General features: G+C 44.4%; 1 long non-coding RNA gene across 1 annotated transcript in view; it reads left to right on the top strand.

The window, feature by feature from the left end:
- The window catches only part of LOC128410141 (uncharacterized), a 37,849-nt gene that overhangs the window by 6,676 nt on the left and 18,411 nt on the right, over positions 1–12,762 (top strand). Inside the window, exon 2 of the long non-coding RNA XR_008329395.1 lies at positions 8,922–9,557. This is a non-coding gene — a long non-coding RNA (uncharacterized LOC128410141). The remainder of the gene's footprint in view (positions 1–8,921; positions 9,558–12,762) is intronic.

Raw genomic sequence — 12,762 nt, 5'->3', positions numbered from 1 at the left:
TATATTTTTTTAGTAGGAAATGTTTGTAAGATAGCTACGGTAATTAGTTGCTGATGGACCTTCTCTTTGCATTTGCCTCAGGATGACAACATAGAGCTAAAGAAGAACACAATAAAATTGGTAAAGGTAAAGACCCCCTGGATGGTTGTTTAGTCGTTTAGTTGTGTCCGACTCTTCGTGACCCCATGGACCAGAGCACGCCAGGCACTCCTGTCTTCCACTGCCTCCCGCAGTTTGGTCAAACTCATGCTGGTAGCTTCGAGAACACCGTCCAACCAGCTCGTCCTCTGTCGTCCCCTTCTCCTTGTGCCCTCCATCTTTCCCAACATCAGGGTCTTTTCCAGGGACTCTCCTCTTCTCATGAGGTGGCCAGAGTATTGGAGTCTCAGCTTCAGGATCTGTCCTTCCAGTGAGCACTCAGGGCTGATTTCCTTAAGGATAGATGGGTTTGATCTTCTTGCAATCCATGGGACTCTCAAGAATCTCCTCCAACACCATAATTCAAAAGCATCAATTCTTCGGCGATCAGCTTTCTTTATGGTCCAGCTCTCACTTCCGTACTTCACTACTGGGAAAACCATAGCTTTAACTATACGGACCTTTGTTGGCAAGGTGATGTCTCTGCTTTTTAAGATGCTGTCTAGGATGGTTAAGTCTAGTCAAAGGCGACTATGGGGTTGCAGCGCTCATCTCGCTTTCATGGCAAGGGAGCCGGTGTTTGTCCACAGACAGCTTTTTGGGTCATGTGGCCAGCATGACTAAACCGCTTCTGGTGCCTGTGACGGAAACCAGAGTGCACGGAAACACTGTTTACCTTCCCACCTCAGAGGTACTGTACCTATTTATCTACTTGCACTGGCATGCTTTCGAATTGCTAGGTTGGCAGGAGCTGAGACAGCAACAGGAGCTCACTCTGTTGCGCGGATTCGAACCGCCGACCTTCTGATCAGCATCATCCGCACCTCCTTACTCTGTCCCAGCTCCTGCCAACCTAACAGTTCAAAAGCACACCAGTGCTTACACAGCCCACTGCTCCATGGATGGAAGGAATGCATGAGGGCCCACCGGCCCCACCAATGCACTTCCCATTGGGTTTGATGCATAGGTAGAGCTGCTCCATATGGAGAGGGAGTCTGGTTGGGTCAGGTTCCTCCTTGCCTGGAGGAGATTGGATGTAGGGCAAGGGGCTGACTGTCTATAGCTCCACTGGTAGTGCTTTGTCCACAGAAAGTCCCAGATTGAATCCCTCTCAGGAGAGCTGGGAAGGGTTCCTGCATGAAACTCTGGAAAGATGCTACCATTGTTGGCAATGGATTGCGTCTCTGGGGCTGAAGTCATCCAGCTGTGTCAGCAGCACCCAAGTGACCTCCCTAGGTAGTGTGTATGGAAGTCCTGGACTGGCCAGGCGGCCTCGCTGATGTGGTCCTGAGGAAAGGAAAGCAATATCTTTGGCAACAGTTGGGCTGCAGGAGTTGTCACAAGGATGCCTACAAGAGTCCACTGTGGATTTGTGTAGGGTTTACTCCTTAGCCTTTTCTTCTCCCAAATATACCCCACAAAGTGGCTGAGGTTTAGGATTAGAGTTTCCCTTCTGCTAGACGGGCTACCTTCCCAGGTGGACGAGCCCCATCTGCCCCTCACTTCCCTCTACAACACAGGCAGAAACTACCTTCTTGACCACTGGACCCACTACACTGGTACCTCGGGTTACAAACACCTCGGGTTACAAACACTTCGGGTTACAGACTCCGCTAACCCGGAAGTAGTACCTCGGGTTAAGAACTTTACCTCAGGATGAGAACAGAAATTGTGCGGCGGCAGGCCCCATTAGCTAAGGTTAAGAACGGTTTCAGGTTAAGAACGGACCTCTGGAATTAATTAAGTTCGTAACCAGAGGTACTACTGTATTGGTTTCGTCCGCTAACTCTGACTCCATATAGCGCAGATTTTTAAGTTCCCAGGAATAGGAATTGCGTGGCGAGTTCCCGCCCCCCACCAGGATAAATAAAGACACGAGACACCATAATTTAAGGTTAATTGGGCGAATTAGGCCACAACTTTATTGAATTTCAGGAATGAGAGGCATTGGCTTAGGCATTGGTCCTAACGACTATCCGGCTCCAGCCCATTTGCTGGAGACACGGGGAAGGGTTAACCTTATATCGGGGGAGTCTCCTGCCAAGGCACGTCGACTAGGAGCTCCCCCGGGTCACCGCTCTGGGGCGTGCCTTTGGCCCTCACCTCCATAGGCTTCGGACAGGGCCACGCCCCCCGGAGTCCTTTAACGGACCACCCTTCGGTCGCTGGGGGGAGGTGATGGCGTTCCTCCCCCCCCACATCCTCTTAACCCCTTCTTACCAATGCCTACCGCCACACAAGCAATCGCTCGCCGCCAATACTCTCATGCCTGAAACCAATCCCCTACCCCCTTTGCTATATCAGTCAGCCACATGTCATTTCCCGCATCTGAAAGATGCACGCCATCAAGCCAAATATCATTTCCCGCATCCAAAGATGCACGCCATCAAGCCGGTAGAGGGCCTCACAGTTGCCCGGGTGGTCAATGACCCACCCACCCAGGGCTGCCACTCTACGCACCACCGCCCGATCCAAGGCTTTCCTAGCCCTATTTGTGGCTATCGGGCACCTGCTCTCTCTCCAAACCCGGCTTTCCATCAACAAGGCCCCAAGAATGGTGATGTTTGGATAAGAGGCCTTAAGTTCCTCAAAGTCACTAAAGATATGCCACATCAAGTCGACTACCTTTCTGTAAGCTAAATCCTTTTCGCCAAAGTGGATAACTAAAGTTATATATATCAGGGGCAGCTAAAAATGCCAGATCAAAAATCTTCATGATGAGTCGATGCCTTTGGAGAAATATGGAATATGTCAAAGTATAAGAGACATATTTTATTTGCAGTGGTGGTTTATCCTCAGGCCCCAGTCTCTCTTCAGCAATTGCATGCAACTTCACCATGAATGGCTAGGTCACTTGACAAATTTAGGGAGAGATAATTCCGAATGATAGACTTTCATGCCATTGTCCAACTCAACTGGGGAGATAACAAATCCGAATAGGCGATAAATATGTTGTCTTTGGCCTTTTCTTTTCCATCAGTTCAACCTAATTGGAGCCTTTGACACAAAGGTGTGAAAGCAGGAATTGCTCCTTCAACTTTGTGGCAGGTGATTTGCATTTCAGAGTTTGACACATTTATAGTCTTTGATCTTTTAACCACCAGCCTCCATCCCTGTTTGGGTGTTTTGTTTTTAAAAAAACAACAGGTGAAGTGATCAGCTCTTCTTAGGAACAACAAGGAAAACCTAGGTCAACCTTCCATATCCAGATCCATATTTACCTGGAAATGTCATTCTTTGCTCAACAACACTTAATTATGTGAAGAGGATTGTAGGCTTTATAGTACAACTGTATACTCAGAAGGAAGTCTCTGTATGTTAATGTTGCTTAAAGGTAAAGGGACCCCTGACCATTAGGTCCAGTCATGGCCGACTCTGGGGTTGTGGCGCTCATCTTGCTTTATTGGCCAAGGGAGCCGGCGTACAGCTTCCGGGTCATGTGGCCAGCATGACTAAGCCGCTTCTGGTGAACCAGAACAGTGCACGGAAATGCCGTTTACCTTTCCGCCGGAGCAGTACCTATTTATTTACTTGCACTTTGACGTGCTTTTGAACTGCTAGGTTGGCAAGAGCAGGGACTGAGCAACGGGAGCGCACCCCGTCGCAGGGATTCAAACCGCCGACCTTCTGATCGGCAAGCCCTAGGCTCTGTGGTTTAACCCACAGCGCCACCCGTGTCCCATTAATGTTGCTTACTCTCAGGTAATAAGGCTGCAAGCTTAGTCTGATTTATAGCAAACAAAGCAGCTGATTAGTAGTGATGCCAATTATGCTTTTCCAAACCTGGTTGGACTACAACACCATCATCCCTGACTATAAGCCATTCTGGTTGGGGGTGATGGGAGTTGTAGTCCAAAACGTTTGGAGGAAAACTGGCCCAGAACACAAACCCACACATTCTAACATTATGGTACTGTAGCTATTTTTATTTTTAAAAAAGTTCACAAAGGTTTAATACAACAGTAAGGTACAAACCAAAGGTGTACCCTCCAAGAGATTTTTAAGAAATATTTCCGAAAGATAGGTCCCATATGATTCACTTAGATTGCACAATTTGTTCTGCAATGTGTACAATGAGGCATAATTTATTTTGGTTTTCCTAAGCATGAGAAGGAGCTGTATAGGGCATAATACACTAGAACTCCTGTAGCTCAACATGGATGAGAGCATGAGGAAAAGGGGATTATTGTCCTTCCTGCCGTAGTCCTTTGTTCCCCATACAGGACATTCAGAATTTCCTCTGGGTGATGGCTTTTGGGTAGTGCAGAGATTTGCAGGAGAAAGAGAAAGTTGCTATCATTAGTCTTGTCATCTGGGCTGGGACACAGGTGGTGCTGTGGTCTAAACCACTGAGCCCCTTGGGCTTGCCGATTGGAAAGTCGGCAGTTCAAATCTGTGCAATGGGGTGAGCTCCCATTGCTCTGTCCCAGCTCCTGCCAACCTAGCAATTTGAAAGCACATCAGCACAAATAGATAAATAGATACCTCTGCGGTGGGAAGGCAAACGGCATTTCCATGCACTTTGGTTTCCATCACGGTGTTCCATTGTACCAGAAGCGGTTTAGTCATGCTGGCCACATGACCCAGAAAGCTGTCTGTGGACAAATGCCAGCTCCCTCAGCCTGAATGCGAGATGAGCTCCACAACCCCATAGTCGCCTTTCACTGGACTCAACTGTCCAGTGGTCCTTTACCATCTGGGTTGTCCTGGGCTCTTGGCTTTGCTGATGTGGTCCAAAGGAAAACAGAGCTGGACTACAGGAGTTGCCAGAAGGAGGCATACAAGATGCTATCTGACCATCTTAGGGACTCCACTCCAGATTTCAATAGGGTTTGCTCCTTCTCCTGAAGCTATCCTGCAAGGCAGTGGAGGTTTACAGTCAGAGTTTTCCTTCTCCTAGACGGGCTACCTTCCCAGATTGATGAGCCCCATCTGTCCCTCAAAAGAGGAAGACTGTACAGCGTACTGGACCCCAATGTCAAACTGCTGGTAATTTTATCCAGCCACCCTTCTGGCTTCTGAGATCTCAGCCTGCATTGCCCACACATTTTGAAACATATCTTCAAAACCGTTCTAGACTAGAAACTGTTTCCCCCATAAATTAAGAGTAAGATTATCCAATATCTTCAGAACTGTGTCCTGGCACACAGTCCTGACAACCATGTTAGGTGCATAGAAAGTTGTCTTATGCCAGGGGTCAGCAAACTTTTTCAGCAGGGGGCCAGTGCACTGTCCCTCAGACCTTGTGGGGGGCCGGGCTATTTTTTTTTTAAATGAACAAATTCCTATGCCCCACAAATAACCCAGAGATGCATTTTAAATAAAAGCACACATTCCACTCATGTAAAAACACCAGGTAGGTCCCACAAATACCCCAGAGATGCATTTTAAATAAAAGGACACATTCTACTCATGTAAAAACACACTGATTCCTGGACCATCCACTGGCCGGATTTAGAAGGCGATTGGGCCGGATCCGGCCCCCGGGCCTTAGTTTGCCTACCCACACCTTATGCTGAGTGTGGACAATGATGCTTCCAGATCAGTACAGTGTTGTCTTCATGTACTGTCCATGGTCCTGAAGGGTTTCAGACAGAGCTCTCTCCCACAGCTCCACTAAAAGATCGCAAGGATCAAACATGGGGACCTTTGGCATTCAAAGCAGAAAGACCTATGGTCCTTCTGCATCAATTTCTGGCCTATGTAGTCACACAGCACCCAAAGCTCCTTCACTTTTTAGCAGAAGTCCCTTCCAGTTCTGCCTCCAGGACATTTCCATCACTAATTTTGATCTCCGGAAGACTGATGCATCTGTCTGTGTGGTTTCACTTCTAACCTTTTAGTGAATAAGAGAGCTATGATTGCCTGCCATGGTCTGATAAATATGTGCGGCAGAGCCTGGCAGATCAAGTCAAAGAAATTAGAGTTGAGCCAAGCTGTTTTTCATCTGCGTCTTCCCCCACAGCTGCCAATATGGGCATTAGTGAATTGCATTTCGCGTTGAATCTAGTTCCAGGTATATTAGCAACAGAGCTGCCGATTTAAATGCAACTGCCCCAGGTTTCTCTGCACAGTGAGCCATTCACGTGCAACCTCTAGGCATGAGACCAAAACTCAGGTATCAACCCAGATTTTGGCAGTACATTCAGGCTCCTGCCTGATAAATGGCACCAGGATTATAGGAATCACAGCAGCCTCTAGTATGGCAGATGGGTCAAGGATGTCATTGTTGTTGTTTTATGCATTCGAAGCTCCCATCTGATTCCAAAACCAATGCAGACATTGCAGGAGGTTCTGAGTGTGGAAATCTGTCTTTTCAATCACTATCCTCTTCTGTGAACTGACCTTGGAAATCTATCACTACAGAATCTTCTGAGAAGGATTCTGACAATGTTTTGACTGGGGCTGTCAACTCATTAAATAATTTTAGCAGATCAATCTCTGGCTTATGAACGAACCAAGCTTGATTTTTCTAACACCACAGAAGCCCCTGTTGGAATGACAGTATATCATAAGGCAGCGTCACTTTAGGGGGCTGGGAGGGGGAGGAAATGTCCTAGATCATGCTTGGAAAATCCATTTTTAAAATAATTATCAGATCTGTTTTGGAAGGCTGATTCTTTCATTTTAAAAAGTTACGGATGGATTTGGGAAAGCTGCTTCTCTACAAAGCCCGAACAGCTTGTCATGTAGCTTCCTCATCTGACAAGATTGCAGAAAGGAAAACAAATGGGAGACGATTGTTATTCTGAGCATACGCTTTATAAAAATGAAATGTCAGGCTAAAAAACTTTTGATGGCAATAGAAGAGTACGTTTTGGAAGACAAATTCCTTATTTATATGGCAGTAGCCGCCAGAGGTTGTGGGGAGAGTGGAGCTTGCATTTTGTTTGTTTTTTGTACACACTCATCAGCATAAAATAGTGGCATTTTTTTGCATTAGGGAGGACTGTGGAACACAGCAATATTGTATGCAAAGGCATCAGTCTATGTCTAAAAGACAAGAAGGAAGATCAGATTCCTGCTCGTACTGCAACTTCCCACCATATTGTACACCAAGCACATTCAGCAGGGAAAACTTGCATGTAGGATCTGTATGGGGGCGTTTCTCATTAATCCAAGGGAAGCTTTGGCCCACCAGATGTTGCTGAATGACCCCTCCCATAAGCACCAGAAAACATGGCCGACTGCCAGGGATGATGGGAGTTGTAGTTCAGCAACATCGTTCAGCCCGGACACTGAGATCCAGCACCGAGGGCCTTCTGGCGGTTCCCTCATTGCGAGAAGTGAGGTTACAGGGAACCAGACAGAGGGCCTTCTCGGTAGTGGCGCCCACCCTGTGGAACACCCTCCCTTCCAATGTGAAGGAAATAAGTGGCTATCTTCTTTTTAAAAGACATCTGAAGGCAGCCCTGTTTAGGGAAGTTTTTAATATTTAAGGCAGTATTGTTTTTAACACTTGATTGGAAGGTGCCCAGAGTGGCTGGGGAAACTCAGCCAGATGGACGGGGTATAAATAATAAATTATTATTATTATTATTATTATTATTATTATTATTATTATTATTATCTGGAGGAACCAAAGCTCCCCCACACCGACGATAATTCCTGCAAATTGCAGAGTGGATTTCAAGAACTGGCTCCCATGGACATTCAAATCCTTTCTCACCATTTGGTCAAAAGGTAAACTGACTCCACTATAATGGAGCTGCATTTTAATGATATTTTATGCATTCATATCCATTCCCTTAAGGATTTGTTGTTACTTTTAATATTTAGATATCAATAGCTGAGCCGCTGTCAACAAATTCCCCGCCCTTGCCCTATGGTTAATACATTGTATGGTATCTCATTCAGTCTCCCTAAGGATGGCTTTCTTGGTTGTATTATTAATGTATTTTCCATAATATTACCAATTTCCTTAATCAGTCTAAAATGCCTGTTTTAAATGTAATAAGAAAATTGGCTTTAATTTGCAGTCCTGTGGTCTAAACCACAGAGCCTAGGGCTTGCCGATCAGAAGGTCGGTGGTTCGAATCCCTGCGACGGGGTGAGCTCCCGTTGCTCAGTCCCTGCTACTACCAACCTAGCAGTTCGTAAGCATGTCAAAGTGCAAGCAGATAAATAGGTACCACTCCAGCGGGAAGGTAAACGGCATTTCCGTGCGCTGCTCTGGTTTGCCAGAAGCAGCTTAAGTCATGCTGGCCACATGACCCGGAAGCTGTATGCCGGCTCCCTCGGCCAGTAAAGCGAGATGAGCTCTGCAACCCCAGAGTCGTCTGCGACTGGACCTAATGGCCAGCGGTCCTTTTACCTTTACCTTTAAACCCTCTGCAAAGAGTTTAATACAAACTAAGAATTGCTGTAGAATAATTATTATTAAATAAAAGCTGGAATGAAAAGGATGGACATTTGAGGTGACAGGGAGTGATATGAATCTTCAAGCTGGGGTGTTTGATCTCTGATGACACAGACATGCCAGTTAACAGCTAAACATTGCCATTACAAAATGGTAATGTGAACTAGATCTAAGCTGATCTGTATTGAGGTACCGGCATAACCTTTAATTCCTATAACATCATCCTATTTACATTTGTGCAAAAATTGAAATGATAACTTGCTTATCAAAAGACACCTATGCATACCATTCATACCAAATAAAATTTCAGACTATTCATCAGCTCACTTTAGCAAGTTTTCCAGTTATGTGAAGGCAAGTGAGGAGACAGGATTGCTACATTTGAAACTCTATACAGTGGTACCTCGGGTTACATACGCTTCAGGTTACATACGCTTCAAGTTACAGACTCTGCTAACCCAGAAATATTACCTCGGGTTAAGAACTTTGCTTCAGGATGAGAACAGAAATCGTGCTCCAGTGGCGCGGTGGCAGCAGGAGGCCCCATTAACTAAAGTGGTACCTCAGGTTAAGAACAGGTTCAGGTTAAGAACGAACCTCCAGAACGAATTAAGTACTTAACCTGAGGTACCACTGTACAATACATACTGAACTCTGTGGGGCTTACTTCTGAGTGTGTGTTTCAAAGACTGGGGGAAATTGAAGCTATTTTGTGAAGCAATGAAAGCTGGTGATTTAGTGTTTATACTGAATTTACCATAGGTCTTTAAATCAGAGATGCAATTTATCATCTTTGGATTTCTTTGTTGAAATTGTGCTTGGAAAAAGTGTACATTTTGACAGGAAGGAAACCTCACTCTTCTCTGCTCAAATAATAACAACAAGCCTGCACTCTGCACTATTTCTTACCCTTTTCCGTTAGTTTAAAACGAGAAGCAGACATTAAAGAAGACCAACCACACGGCGTCATCTCCTTTCAACTTCTGTTAACAGGGGCATTAAAAAGACCCTCCTCAATATCAGCTGGAAAATGCCAAGTCATAAAAGTTGTACTTAAAAGGTGAGTAGGTGTAAATTCGGCACATGAGACTGTTTTCATCTAGGAAGCCAGTTGATTAGAGGCCAGTTGTCTTAATGAATTGGGAAGTTGCTGTCACATCTCAGTCAGTTGAGATTGCCACTTCTGGGGGGATCAAATGTTCACATGGGAGGTTCTCAGATATGGCATATTGGCCCTGATCTTGCTAGTGTGTGACCAGAGGACACCGCCTTTGCAAGACACCAGTGAGATCAAGAAACCCAACCTGCATGGTTGTGCGAATCAGATTCTGGGGCTCCTTCACACATGACCCTGAGACATTCATCGGTCCAAGGCACAGGGTTTCAACCTTTTTGAGTCCACGGCTCCCTTGACCGACTGAAGATTGAATGTTGCTTGGCTTCAAATTACTGAATAAATTGTTGGAGTCATAAAAAACCCAAAAAAACCTATCACTCAGGCAGGAAATCTTGTATTTTATGGTGTCACTGAGCACGCCTACGATATGAGCTGCATAGCTCGAAAACCTTTAACATTATGAGATTACTGAGTGACTGAAAAGGTCTTTCCCCTTCCTGCCCCAATTTTTATGAGGTGGAAGAAAATTTAGAGACCCCCCAAATATGAATTCTACCTAGATATTATATATTAAAAACCTCTTTAGCCACAGGAAAACAGAATGAGTCTGTTTCTTGGTTCTTTCCTAACAACGATAGTAAAAAGAGAATGTTATGTTTTTATCGTGTGATAGTGACTTCAGTGGTGAGCTGTACAAAGCGCAAGAGGGATCCAAGTGGCATAATTTACAATGGCAAGTATTAGATCATTTTTCACAAGCACTTTTCTTTTCTTTTTCTTTATTTTTTTTTTACAAAGTAATAATCATAAATAAATAAGAATAAAAATGTGTGCCGCACCACCGAGACCATTCCATTATAACTATCCAACCTCCCAAATTTTCAACACCTCTTGCAATGGTTTGACCCCTTTCCGTTCTAACAGTACAAATTCTACAAACAACCTCCATGTTTCCTCAAAATAATTTCTCCTGCATATTCCCCATCTTACCTTAATGGCACATGTTAATTTATCATTAATAGCTATATCCCACACCTCTTTATACCATTCTTCCATTTTACAGTGTTACCTCGGGTTAAGAACTTAATTCGTTCCGGAGGTCCGTTCTTAACCTGAAACTGTTCTTAACCTGAAGCACCACTTTAGCTAATGGAGCCTCCCGTTGCTGCCGCACCACCGCCACGCAATTTCTGTTCTCATCCTGAAGCAAAGTTCTTAACCCAAGGTACTATTTCTGAGTTAGTGGAGTCTGTAACCTGAAGCACTTGTAACCTGAAGTGTCTGTAACCTGAGGTACCACTGTATATTCTGCTTGCCCCTTCCACTTCTTAGCTATAATAACTCGTGCAGCTGTCAATAAATTTGTGAGCAAGTGCTTTGTAGCATGTGTACCTTCCACCCCACCATAAATTGATAATAACACTACCTCTGGACTTTCGATAAGCTTCAACCCAATGGTTTCTGTTATCTCCTTAAAAACCCTTTGCCCCCCAAAAATGTACATGTTTACACCTCCACCACATGTGAACATAATTCCCTGTTTCCTGGCATCCCGTCCAACATAACACCAAATATTCCTTGTTTATTTGATTTAATCTGACTGGTGTTAAATACCATCTCCAAATTAATTTATAATAATTTTCTTCTTGGGAAGTATGAAACTGCCTCATACCAGGTTAGACTACAGTGGTACCTCGGGTTAAGTACTTACCGGTAATTCGTTCCGGAGGTCCGTTCTTAACCTGAAACTGTTCTTAACCTGAAGCACCACTTTAGCTAATGGGGCCTCCCACTGCTGCCGCGCTGCCGGAGCACGATTTCTGTTCTCATCCTGAAGCAAAGTTCTTAAGCTGAGGTACTAGTTCTGGGTTAGTGGAGTCTGTAACCTGAAGTGTATGTAACCCAAGGTACCACTGTATTTGTGTATCTAACCATCAGTGAAGGCAGGCCATTAGGGTGAATAGACACTGACCCACCAACCACAGCTTGCCCTCAGCCAGCACCTAATGCCCACCTAGTGCCATGCATTCACAACAGAAAAAGGTATCAGGACAATTCCTCCATGTGAGGTATGTTTTTTGGGGGGACATTACAGGCTTCCACATTCTTCCGCTGGTTTTTCTATGTACATTTTGCTTCATGTTCACTAGTAAAGCCAAATGTGGCCTACAAATTCAGGAACGCTTTGTCTCTGCAATCATATAAAACGGCAATCAAAGTTTAATAACCACAACCCCAAATGCGCAGATTTTAATTAGTTCATCTATTTTGGCTTATAGCTTGCTATCACAATTCGAGAGGAGTTCTGAGAAGCCTGTGCCATTGAAATTAACTCTTGCCCTCCACTGCCTGCAGTCCAAGGGATACATGACCCCCAACATTTCTCCAATGAAAGTAGGAACATTGTATTCAATAATAATAAATAATAATAATAATTTTATTATTTACACCCGCCCCCCATCTGACTGAGTTGCCCCAGCCACTCTGGGAGGCTTCCAAAATATTTAAAAAAGCATAATAAAACATTAAACATTAAAAAGAAAACTTCTCTGTACAGGGCTGCCTTCAGATGTCTTCTATTTTTAAAAAAATAATATTTTAATTAAATTTTCAACAAAAATAAAAAACAAACAACAACAAACATGACAACCACAAACAAAGAAAAATATACATAAAATCAATATCAAATCCCTAAAATTGTCTTCTCCGAATCCCGTGACTCCTCCCCCCCCCGGGTTCTTTAAATTTCTTTTTGAACTGCACATCATTTCTACTCCATTTCTTTCCCTACCTCAAATTTCTTACATTATTTCTAAAATTACAAGTGCTCTTAAAATCCTGCCAATGTATTAACCTGTTTACAATACTTATGTAAGTACATAATAAACATTTCCCATAATCAGCTCGCTGAGTTCTGGCTGACTCTTTCCCTTACTTTTGAGGATTTTAGGTGGAACTGCTGCCTGGCTATGACACTAGGGAGGAACAAGGATGAACACATTTCAGTGGTACCTCAGGTTAAGTATTTAATTTGTTCCGGAGGACTGTTCTTAACCTGAAGCACTGCTTTAGCTAATGGGGCCTCCTGCTGTTGCTGCGCCGCTGGAGCACGATTTCTGTTCTCATCCTGAAGCAAAGTTCTTAATCT

This window comes from Podarcis raffonei, chromosome 3 (genome assembly GCF_027172205.1).
Source record: "Podarcis raffonei isolate rPodRaf1 chromosome 3, rPodRaf1.pri, whole genome shotgun sequence".
NCBI lineage: Eukaryota > Metazoa > Chordata > Lepidosauria > Squamata > Lacertidae > Podarcis > Podarcis raffonei.
Note: the sequence above shows the minus strand (reverse complement) of the source record. Positions and strands in the feature narration are given on the sequence as shown.